At 43.7% G+C, this 12,999-nt stretch overlaps 1 long non-coding RNA gene across 1 annotated transcript in view; it reads right to left on the bottom strand.

Moving 5' to 3' along the window:
* LOC103012402 (uncharacterized) overlaps positions 1 to 12,999 on the bottom strand; it is a 234,960-nt gene that overhangs the window by 34,475 nt on the left and 187,486 nt on the right. The window lies entirely within an intron of this gene.

The raw sequence follows: 12,999 nt of genomic DNA, 5'->3' as shown, positions 1-12,999 counted from the left end.
CTTTGACTGAAGACAGGTAGAAACAGTGGTGGCAGCTGCACCCAAAACACTCGGGCTTTTTCTGTCCCTCTCCGGGCCACACCCACCTTGGGGGCGGGGCTGAGCTTAGATGCTGCCTCCCCCGGAAGCCTTCGTAAGAGTCCTGGATCCCCACGAGTCTCAACTTCCCCTGCACATTACAATCATCTGGGGAGTTTTAAAGAGTCTGATGTCCAGGCCACACCCCAGACCAGCTGAACTAGAATCTCTAGAGGGAGGACCCACGCATTAGTCATTTTTAAAACTCTCCAGGTGATTCCCAGGAGCAGCTAAGTTTGAAAACCAACAGTCTGGACCAGTGCTTCTCAAACTTGAATTTACAAAAGAATCTTTGGGGGATGTAGTTAAAATGGAGATTCTGATTCAGTAGGTCCGGGATGGGATCTGAGCTTCTGCATTTCTCATTTGCTCCCAGGAAGGTGATGGCGATGCAGATGGTCCATCGACTACACTTTGAGGAGCAAGGTCCTAGAGCTTGTGTTGTGTATCAGAATTGCCCAGAAGACCTGTTCAAATGCAGATTCCTGGGCTCCATCCTCAGAATTCCTGCTTCAGTGGGTCTGGATTGGAGGCCTGAGAATTTGCATGCCTACCGATTTCCCTTTGCTGCTGGCCCAGGGACCATACTTTGAGAACCACTGGCCTAGACTGTTTCAATAATGCCCCTCTGCTGGCCTCCCGGGGCTCCGGTACTGACTTTATTGTAGCGGTTGCTAATTCAGTCAGCCGTTATTTACTGAGGGCACCCATCATGGTCTAGGGCCGGTACTAGGCACATAGTAGGAAGCAATGCTATGTAGCCATTTCCAGCAAAAGCTTTAAATATGGAACATGAGTTACGATCTAGGTTTTCTAGCTTTTTAAATGAGGCCAATCATTTCATTCTCTGAGCCTCATTTTCCTGATCTGCAAAATGGGAATCATACTAGTACTTGCCTCACAATTTGTTGTAAGGATTGAGTAAAGTAATACACGGTAAAACCTAAAAAGAGGGCTTAGTGTAGAATAAGTGCTCATTACCTTGTACCATTTATTATAATCACTGTTACTATTGTTAGTAGCACAGATACGTCTGTAAAACCTCTTGTAGTTTTGATTTGCATTTCCCTAATAATTAGTGACGTTGAGCATCTTGTCATGTGCCTACTGGCCATCTGTATGTCTTCTTTGGAGAAATGTCTATTAAGGTCTTTTTTTTTTTTCACTTGGGTTGTTTGTTCTTTTGTTGTTGAGCTGTATGAACAACACGGTCCTACTGTACAGCACAGGGAACTATATTCAATATCCTGTGATAAACCATCACGGGAAAGAATATAAAAAAAGAATGTCTCTATGTGTATAACTGAGTCACTTTGCTGTACAGCAGATTGGCACGACATTGTAAATCAACTACACTTCAATTAAAACAAAACCCAAAAAATCCTCTTGTATATTGCAGCTGCCTGTTTATGCATCTACCTTCCCAAACTTTGAGGTCAGTGTTCACATCTGTGTACTCATTACCCAGCAGATACCTTGCACATAGTAGGAGCTCAATGAAAAGGTGTTGAGTGAGTGATGGGAGCCCTATCTGGCCTGAGGCGCTGTGTCACGGCTGGTCATCCGTGGATTCTCTCAGCCGGCAGCCCTCTCTGGGAATCACTCATGCAGTTAGAAAGAGCTGTTGCAACAATCTGAATGTTTGGGTCCCTCCCAGAATTCCTATGTCAAAATACTGACTCCCAAAGGTGATGGTATTTGATACATGGCCCTTTGGGTGGATGTATCAGAGAGACATGCAAGCACAACCCAGGCTAGCTTTTATAAGTCTCAGCCTAGAAGTGACTCACATCATTTCCATTTATAGGCCATGGGATGGAACTAGTCACAAGGCCCCACCTTACTTCCAGGGGATTAGAAAGCATCATCCCGTCTCTGCCCAGGAAGGAGAGGAGAGCCAGGTATGTGCGCGCACCAGAAATCTACCACATCTGCGCCAGTGTTTAAATCTTCTTATGCCTCTTAATATTTGCTTTTTTTCCCCAAACAAAACTGAAGGTCCAATGGTAGAGCCACACATGTATTTTTTTTTTAAATCACAAAATAACTGTATAAATGCACTGTGATAAGTGCTATCAAGGTAAATTTTAGGATGACATGAACGCATATGTCAGAGGGCATTGATTTAAAATAGGGTAGGACTTTGGGTCCGTTTTGTTCTCTCGAGTATCCAGAAAATACACAGAATATTTATGAATAAATGTAAAAGCGAGTGCTCAAAGTATTTGTTGAATAAATGAATAAATAAATGAATAAATGGTGTATTCCTGAAAATCCCATCGTTCGGTTAAAAAAAAAAAAGAATGTTGACTCTCTACCTAATAGCCGTTCCCCAATTTCTTTCTAGTTAACAGTACCAGTGAGGGTTCTACCAGAGGGAAAAAAGAATCAAAAAATGTATATATTGTACACAAACACACACACACACACATACATGCACACTTGAGTATTGAGTATGTATCTCAGGTCACACACACATGCACATTTGAGTACTGAGTATGCGTCTCAGGTCACACACACATGCACACTTGAGTACTGAGTATGCGTCTCAGGTCACACACACATGCACACTTGAGTACTGAGCATGCGTCTCAGGTCACACACACATGCACACTTGAGTACTGAGCATGCGTCTCAGGTCACACACACATGCACACTTGAGTACTGAGCATGTGTCTCAGGTCACACACACATGCACACTTGAGTACTGAGCATGCGCCTCAGGTCACACACACATGCACATCTGAGTACTGAGCATGCGCCTCAGGTCACACACACATGCACATCTGAGTACTGAGCATGCGCCTCAGGTCCCAAATCTGCAGGGCAGACTGGCAGGCTGGAAACTCAAGGGCCGGAGCTGATGCTCCGTCTTGAGGCAGAATCCCTCCTTCCTCAGAGAAATCTCACTTCTGTTCTTAAGGCCTTTCAACTGATTGGATGAGACCCACCCAGATTATCAAGGATAATCTTCTTTCCTTAAGGCAACTGATTATAGATATTAGCCACATCTACCAAACACCTTCATAGCAACACATAAACTTAGGTGAATAACTGGGTACTAGAGCTTAGCCAGGTTGACACGTGAAACTAATCATCACACCAACAGAATTCTGATTTTGTTTTCCCTCCCTGCAGCAGCCCCGCCCTTCAGGTCATGAGTCATGCAAACTGGTTCCAGCATGGGCATGTGGGGAGGATGCCAAAGGCAGACCTCTAGCTAATTGTTCCTTGCTCATAACAGGGGACACAGGAAGGAGATGTCCCCTTTTCGGTCTCCGCTTGTGACATCTTCGTGAGCCAGGAGCTCTCATGGGGCCATAAGGAAGCGTGAGTAAGACAAACATGCTGAGAAATGACAGCAGAGAAAGATAAAGAGCACCTGGGAGTTTGATAGTGTCATTGAACTACTGGACCCCCCAGCCCTGGAGTTTCCCTTCCCCAGTTCCTCCTCTGTGAGTTAATGAATAACCATTGGGTGCTTCTTATTTGTAGCAGGGGGACCCTCCACTGATACAAGGACCCAAACCACATGTGCCTGACTATCTAATAAGAGTTGGTCACAACTGAATGAAATCTGCCACCTACAATACTTGACAGAATATAAATACACACACGTGCGCAGGAAATCAGACAGGGGAATGGACTTTGCCAGTCAGAAAGGGTCAGATCTTGGAATTTTCCACCTTGGTGTCACAGAGGAGGATTTATTAACAAGGAGGTGCTCCTGTCATTGAACTCAGTTTCATTTCAGTGTCCTGACTCCACAGTTCATGGAAGAAGCAATGTCTGATTAAGTCACCTTGCCTGATCTTTACATCCCAATTATGCAAAGTAAATCAATGAGTGAGCTGTGTCCTGGGCCTGACACTGTCATTAACCGGCTGAGTGATCTGGTAAACATCCTCCCCTTGCTAGACCTCAGTTTATCCATCCACTCAATGTGTGATTTGGCCTGTATCAGTGATTCCCAAGTTCTTTTTAAGTTGAACCTACTTTTCAAATAAAATCTTACCTCTAGCCCCTCCTGGACACAGCAAATAAAATCAGAGTGGTCCAACTGACCTGAGAGTAGAAGAAGTAATACTCTCTCCACGTGGAGTGGATCTCCATGGGATTCATTTTGAAAGTCCAAGGCTCCATTCAATACTATTATTTTAAATCTATAGAGCTTTCATTATTTTTATTCAAAAAATATCTATTGAACACATACTATATACCAAACACTGTTCTAGATGCTAGTACTAGAGCAATAAACACACACACATTCTAGAGGAGGATACAGAGTGTAAACCATTGAATAACATGTCAGACGATGGTAAATGCTAACAAGAAAAATAAAAATAAAGGAGTAGATCTATTTTCAGTTTTTTGAGAAACTGCCATACTGTTTTCCCCAGTGGCTGCACCAATTTACATTTGCACCAACAGTGTCCAAGGGTTCCCTTTTCTCCACATCCTCACCAACGCTTGTTATTTGTGTTCTTTTTGATGTTAGCCATTCTGACAGGTGTAAGGTGATATCTCATTGCGGTTTTTTAAAAAAAAAAATTTTCTATTCTTTTTCAAATTCTTTTCCCGTATGACCCAGAAATTCCACTCCTGGGTATATATCTGAAAATAAAACACTAGTTCAAAAAGATACATGCACCCCAGTGTTCGTAACAGCATTATTTGCAATTGCCAAGATATGGAAGCAACCTAAGTGCCCATCAACAGATGAATGGATAAAGAAGATGTATTATACACACACACACACACACACACACACACACTGGAATACTGCTCAGCCATAAAAAAGAACAAAATTTTGCCATTTGCAGCAGCATGAATGGACTTGGAGGGCATTATGCTAAGTGAAATAAGTCAGACAGAGAAAGACAAATACTGTATGATATCACTTATATATGGAATCTAAAAATCTACAAGATGTGACTTCCCTGGTTGTCCAGTGGGTAAGATTCTGCACTCCCAATGCAGGGGACCTGGGTTCGATCCCTCATTGGGGAAGTAGATCCCGCATGCATGCCGCAACTAAGAGTTCGCATGCTGCAACTAAGAAGCCCACATGTTGCAACTAAGAAGCCTGCATGCTGCAAATAAGAAGCCCACATGCTGCAACTAAGAAGCCTGCATGCTGCAACTAAGAGGCCACATGCCACAAGTAAGAAGTCCACATGCCGCAACTAAGACCCAGCACAGCCAAAAAACAAAACAAAACAAAACAAAACCAAATCTACAAGCTAGTGAATATAATGTAAAAGAAGCAGACTCACAGATACAGAGAACAAATTAGTGGTTACCAGTGGGGAGGAGGGAGGAGCAATATAGGGATGGGGGAGTGAAAGGTACAAACTATTGGGTGTAAGATAGGCTCAAGGATGTACTGTATACACAATGCGGGGCATAGAGCCAATATTTTGTAATAACTGTAAATGGAAAGTAACCTTTAAATTTTGAACAATTTTTTAAAAATAAATATATAAACAAACAAAAAAAGAAGTAGGATGGGCTAAAGTGGGCACGGAGGTTGCTACTTATAAAGGATGCTAGGGGGAGCCTCCATCTCCTTGATGAAGGAATCTTACCAAAGAAAGCCAGGGTGCTACCCACGGGGATATCTGGAAGAAGAATTATAGACTGCCCTTGAAGTAGAGAGAGGTGGTATCTTGTCTTATTGATCTGGGACTCAGATATGTCTGGGAGTGTCTGATAAAGTGATAGGACCCAAGCCCACAGGAGTGATTTTGTATGTCTTGATTTGCATGAGAGAAAGGGAAATGTGAGGAGGAAGTGAAACATCTCAGAGAGGAAGAAAAGGGAAAGAAAGGGAAAGAATGTCCCAAGAGAAGCAGGCAGAAGCTGTGTTGCCTTTTGTGACCTATTCTTGGAAGTCATGATGCTACTTTCACTACCGTCACAAGCCTACCCAGATTCAAACAGAGGGATCACACTGCCTCCTTTCAATGAGAAGAGGGTCAAAGTCATATGGTAAGAATAAGTGATGAGACTGGAGATGGTATTGCAGCTAGTTTTGGAAAATACAGTCTGCCATAGTATCTACCACATGTTGGGATGTCTGGGAGATCTACGATTACCCTCAATGATCATCTCTGTTCAGTGAGGTAAGTATATTTTACTTATTCCTATATCCTAAATAGGATTACCATGCTCAGTACCTTTCTCATAATTTTAGAATCACTGTTTCTCTGAGATTAAGGGTCTGGAACTTGGTTGCTGTCATAGAGCTCTGGGATGATTGATGGGTATTTTAAGAATAACAGGTATCTTTCTAGAAGTGGGGAATCTGCCCAGCTGGCACGGAGATTGGTTAGACCAGCAGTGGGAATACAGTTCTGAGGTCCTGTTAGCTATCCCCACTTATTTTGGAGAAATATCCTCCCTGCATATTTTGGAAAAATTTTGGGGATACAGGGAAATATCTCTATTGTGCTTTGATAGCTCTAAGGAGGGAGACTCAATGCTTTTCCCCATTTTAGGAACCTCTGCAACTCTGAGGGCCAGAAAATTTCCCCTTAAGTCTAACCTCTGTCTTTTTTGCTTTATTGTCAATCCATTGACTCCAAGCTTATTCAAGTTCTCCATGAGATCTCTTCCCCTACTGCGGTGACCATAAAGAACTCATGTTGCAAATGATGCAGCTAACTGACAGATATCAGTGCTGCCATCAGCCTGGGTCCTGGAGTGGCTATGTGGAGCAGAGCCCCTTGACAGCCTGCCCTGGGCATACAACTTGAGAAAGAAATCAACCTTTATTATACTGAGTCACGGGAATTCCAGGGAAATTGACTTCAGCATAGCCTCGCTTTGTCTGACTAATACATCTCTGAACACACCAAGCCAAACTGATTGTCTCACGAGGATCTTTGTTAAAGCTGATGTTCTTCCTTAATTACTTCCCTCCTCTGGCAATCCAAATCCTACCCATCTCCCACAACCCATTTAACCTGTAACACCTTCACTGGTAGCTCTAGCCAACGATAATATCTTCCTGTCATTCATTCATTTCACAAATAACTCTTGAGTATTTATGACGTGCCAAGTGGATTCAGTAACAATTAATGCACCTAAGTATTAAGTAGACAAAGTACCTGTTTCCTGGTTTCAGCATCTCCCTAGGTCCTTTGAGTCTCTGATTATCTTCTTTTTTCTCAACCTGCTTATATGATCTCCTGTTGTTACAGTTTTTTTTTTTTTTTTAAATTTATTTATTATTTATTTATTATTTATTTTTGGCTGTGTTGGGTCTTCGTTTCTGTGCGAGGGCTTTCTCTAGTTGTGGCAAGCGGGGGCCACTCTTCATCGCGGTGCGCGGGCCTCTCACTATCGCGGCCTCTCCTGTTGTGGAGAACAGGCTCCAGACGCGCAGGCTCAGTAATTGTGGCTCATGGGCCCAGTCGCTCCGCGGCATGTGGGATCTTCCCAGACCAGGGCTCGAGCCCGTGTCCCCTGCATTGGCAGGCAGATTCTCAACCACTGTGCCACCAGGGAAGCCCTGTTGTTACAGTTTTAAATGTATTTTGGCTGACCCGAGAGGATGCTCTTGTGCTTAAATAACCTTTCTTTCCCTTCCCTTCCTCCTCTCTTCCCTTCCCCTCTGTGAATTCGTTGCCTTGGGCTGTCAAATAAACACATTGCTAGGAAGGTCACCCCAACCTGTAGGAACTTCCTCCCTGTCAAGAAGCTGGTTCATGCGTCACTGGACATAATCATCGTGGAATGTGAATGCACATGCTTTGCTCTGTGCTCTAACTCCCATGATGCTTGGACCTGGACTCAGTCAGCTGCTTGATTTTCAGAAGTGAGGTTGACCCCTTGGGGCAGAGGAAAGCTTGTTTTGACATAGTCATGCCCACGTGGAAGCTGTGTATGTGCCAATATATACACAGGACCAAAGAGTTGAGGCAGCTGTATGGATTTTGGCTCCACCAGGAAAGGCACTGCAGGTTTGGGGAAGCATAACCTTTGCTTGCCTTGACGCTCTGCTCTAGAGGTAAAGGAACCTGTAATTTCTGAGCTGAGAGGCAAACCGTGGTATTCAGAATCCAGATAGGGAAAATGACCTGCCCACGATAACACGGCAAGTAGGGATCAGAGCTAGAAGCAGAAGTTGGGATTCATGGCTTCTAATGCAACGTTCTTCCTTTGATATCACACTCTGGCTGCACTTTTCAGGACAAGTAGTTTTTCTCAGGTTCTTTTATGAGGCAAAATTATCTAAATAATAATATTATTAATAATAATAAAATAAGCATTTGCTATCTTATCAACACTTTATGTCAAGGTATAGAGAGGAGGGACTATACGTATACTAAGAATGAAGGTATCCTCACATGAGTAAGATATTATTATTATCCCCATAATACAGATGAGGAAATTGAGGCTCAGAGAGGTGATGTAGCTGGCCCAGGATAACTTAGCTAGAAAGTGGCAGACCCACGATTTAAATCCAAGTCTGAGAACTCTCAAGCTGACCTTCTCAACTGCTAATCTAGTGACCCTGAGGACTTGTGACTCTTGTGTGTTTACAATCCATTTAGAGCTTTGAACTTCTTGCCTGAGCCCAGGGTGACTCATGGATAAGACTCAGTTTCTTTACCTCTGGGGAATAACAGGACTAGTTTTATCTTCCAAATGGAAACCAGGAGCTGGAGTATCCTAGGGCGGGAACTGAGTAGGCATTCAAGAAATGTTTGTAGCATGCATGAGGTCAGTTGAGCCCAGCTTGGGAAGTTCTTTTCAGTCCTTTCTGTTTAACCATGAACTCTTTCTTGAATTTTCCCAGTCCAAACAGCTTTTTGAATATGAGAAAATATGGAAAAGCATTCTTCATGGTAAAGAGAAAGGAAATCTGGCGAGGAACCAGTTTAATGCAAAGAAGTTATCCATTCAATATCATTCATTGACCATTGCAGATGTACCAAGTTCTGCGTCAAATGTTAGGGATAGTTTAGTGAACTGGCCTTTGCTTACCTCTTCAAGCTCATCTTTTGCTGGAACAATCACGTCTATCATCTCTAGCCACTCTAGCTGCCTTGATTTTCCCTAAACGTGGCAAGGTCACTCCTGCCTCAGGGTCTTTCCGCATGTCTGATATGATTTGCCCTGAGATCCTTTTTTTTTTTTTTAATTAACTTACTTTATTTTATTTATTTTTGGCTGCGTTGGGTCTTCGTGGCTGTGCGCGGGCTTTCTCTAGTTGCGGAGATCAGGGGCTACTCTTCATTGGGGTGCGTGGGCTTCTCATTGCGTTGGCTTCTCTTGTTGTGGAGCACGGGCTCTAGGCGCGCGGGCTTCAGTAGTTGTGGCACGTGGCACGTGGGCTCAGGAGTTGTGGCGCACGGGCTTAGTTGCTCCGTGGCATGTGGGATCTTCCCGGACCAGGGCTCGAACCCGTGTCCCCTGCATTGGCAGGTGGATTCTTAACCACTTCTCCACCAGGGAAGCCTCTGCCCTGAGATTCTTCAGTGAGAACAATTTCCTATGTTCAGATCTCAACGTGTCCTCCTTAGAGGGCCCTTCCTTAGCACTCGATTTAATTGCTTTTCCTCCCTCTGTTACTCCCTATGGTGTCTCGCTGAGGTCTTTACTCTGGAGTCCATACTGCTATCTGAAATCATCTAGTTCGCATTTCCCTTCTTCCTTGTCTGTCTACCTAGACTAAAATTTAAGTTTCATGCGAGCAGGGATCTTCTCTGTCTTGTTCTCTGCTGTGTCCCCAGAATCAGAAATGGTGCACACAGACTAGATTAGTAGGTCCCTGATGAATCCTAATTGGGCAAGTGAATGAGAGACAGTGATTAAGAGAAGGGAGTGGGGTTCAAATCCCGGCTCCTACAGTCACTAGCTGTTAAGCGTTTTGCAAGTTAACCTCCTCGAGCCTCATTGTCCGTAACTGTTAAATTGGCACAATAATATTTATAAACACTAAAAGAATTTCATGAGGTAATGTAGGCAATCTTACTTGGCATGCAGTGGGCGCTTGAAAATGGGAAAACCATTACTACACTTATCTCCATCAGCATCAACATCATCGCCACCATCACCGTTGCTTAGAGTGGAGAGAGGACCAGAGAAGATAAAGTTAGAGGCTGGGAGCTTACTTATGATGCTATTATAATTATCCACTCAATACCTCCCATTACTGAGCTCTTTCTACCCGCCAGACCCTGTGCTAAGTGCTTGATGTGCAATATCTCAGGTAACATCACTCTGAGACTTATGTGTACATCAGACAAAAGTGAAAGCCAGCAGAATTCAAAACACTTTCCCCTGCTTCTGTCGCTACTTTGAGCCTTATTCTGATATCCCTACCTTGTGGGGCATTTGCCCAAACCAGAGAAGATTCTGCACCGTGGAAACTTGGATGATAGGCCACTGTGAGTTTCAGGGCCTGTGTCCCAAAGGAGTAGTGCCAGATACCATCCTTCTATGGGATCATAGTTTTATCACCTTTAACACTAGGGTTGGTGGAGGAAAAGCTCATAGATTCATCGTGAGGCCAGGAACAGCTATGCCCAATAGCGTCAGCACACGAATGGGCTTCAGACCCATATTCTTTTCTCAGCTGCACCAGAATTGCTCTTTGACCAAAGTGGAATTGCTTTAGGGAAGCATTACTCTGCCGTATGTCAGCCTCAACAGATGTTCCAGGTCCAGGATGGACTTATCGCTGCTTTGATGTTGTGTAAAAACCTCAGACCGAGCCACAATTTCCCATGTTCCTTCCAGGGACTTCTGAGAGGCAGGCAGATGCCTTCATCAGCTATAATCTGAAGGCAAAACAAATCCCTACCAAGCGGGTAGGACTGAGCTTGGGTCTGCGAAGAAACCTCACTCATGAGTCCAGCGAAGCTTCCTTGTCTTCTGGTTCTAGGCAGATCTTGCCGATCGTCCAGAACGGTCCTCTGGATCACTTTGAGGTCATCTCCATTAAGTTCTCCCGTGTCCTTCTGAAGCTTTTATGGGACGAGAGACTCAACCAGATTTTTTAAAACTCGTGAGTGGTTTATTATTTGGAAATCTGAACCCCCATTGATGTTCTTTTGAAGGAAGCTTACAGGGTTCGGCTGGAGGCATGAAAGTAGAAAGTTCCTCTACACACTTAGAGTGATGGTGACATGGACAATTACCCTCCATAAATATAGTATTTGCACACTATGAAGACCTTTGAGATCATCTGCTGTAGGAATGATAGAGAAGGTTCTTCTCAAAGTCTACCTTGGATCGATTGGTGGTGGCTCCCTGAAACTTTGAGTTGAAATGGACTCTGAGACTATATCTGGGATATGCAGGAAAGAATAAAAGGATCAATTAGTGATGTCTGTGATGGGTAGGACAGTCAAGAGTTATATGACCTGTATGCCAAATATAAAATCTCCTACCTATGGTCCAATTACCCCCTTTTCCAGCTGGGTCACCGGAGCCCCAAATAAAAGTTACTTGCCCCAAATTATATAACATGCTACTAGTTAACTCCAGTCCAGCACCTTTTCCACCACATCATAAGATTCAGCTCTCATCAACCATGAGAGAAAAAATGCAAGGTGATGAAAGAAAAACATTGTATTGAGCAAGACGAGTTCGTTTATATGGTCTCCACCAACATCTGACATATTGGTGACTGACACATGTGGTTTATTCTAAAGCCGCCCCCATTTTTAAAATTTGCAAATAGCCTCAATGCCTGAATTATGTTAATGGGCCACTTTGTACCAGTCTTTCACAAGCCGTGGGAACTTTTTTGAATTGACACAGTTGGATTAAGATTATTGTGAAACGGCAATGGGGCTTTCACAGGGCATATCCAAGAGACAGGGATTGTTGACTTATTTGCTGAGTGATGGGCCCTTACCTCCTCCAGCAAATTTTATCATGCTGCCCAAGTTGTTTTCTATCAGGAAACTGGGAAGTTACACTAGTGGTAGAATTGTTTGAGGGTTTGAGGCTAGCCCCTTCTCAAGAACTTCAAAATTGCTTTGAAGTATTGAATAATTTGCCTTCAATTTATTGAAGTGATACGTTACATGACCCTGATCCGTTTTCTCCTATGGGATCCTCTCCCAGACCTGCTGGCACAGCTGACAAATAAATACTGGGCATTCCCTGGAGGATGGTGTGAGGAGTGGGAAGAGAGGAATCATATTTATTTTCGACGCACCCTGGAGACCTTGACATTAGTGTGTGTCCATCTCTCTTCTCAGTTCCATGAGTTGATGCTTAAAACGATCTCTGGTTATTGTGAGGGAGGAGGCCAGTGTGAGGGGGCATCTGGGATCCAACCCAGACAAATGGTGGGAAAGCAAATATCTCGACAGACCAGTACAGGAAATTCTCCCTTCTTCGGAAGACAGATCTGTCCTCCTCGTTTAATCCCCAGCACAGCTGCACCGCTCATGGCATGGAGACATATTAAATGAAAATGGATTCTGATTTGGGAAACGTAGTGGCAAATCTAATTTCAGATTACTCCTTTTCCACAGTCTCGCCCCACTGCGGGTTTGAGTCAAACCATAGAATAGGGGCATTACCTGAGGCAGAAATTGAATGCCTATTATTGGAGATGCTAAAGCTATGGTTGCCTGCACCACGAGCGCCCAGAGTGGCCGCCATTCACCCAGTGCCTCTTATGTGCCAAGTACCCTCCCCATCTTTTCTTTAGTCTTTGCAGCCCCTTTGTGAGGTTACTCCTCTCTTCTTCCATTTCACAACTGGGGAAACTGAGGCTCAGAGAAGGTATTAGTTAGATTCCTTTTCATTTAGTCATTCACTTATTAAATATTGTTGCTCCCTTAATAGTGTGCCAAGAATTCCATGTAAATGATGAATGAAAGACAACATTTTAAAAGATGAGTTAAAGAAAGGGCCAGCAGTGCAAAAGATTGGGAAATTTCTGTTCCA

Source organism: Balaenoptera acutorostrata, chromosome 13 (genome assembly GCF_949987535.1).
Source record: "Balaenoptera acutorostrata chromosome 13, mBalAcu1.1, whole genome shotgun sequence".
NCBI lineage: Eukaryota > Metazoa > Chordata > Mammalia > Artiodactyla > Balaenopteridae > Balaenoptera > Balaenoptera acutorostrata.
The sequence above is the reverse complement of the archived record's forward strand: the minus strand, read 5'-3'. Positions and strand labels throughout refer to the sequence as shown.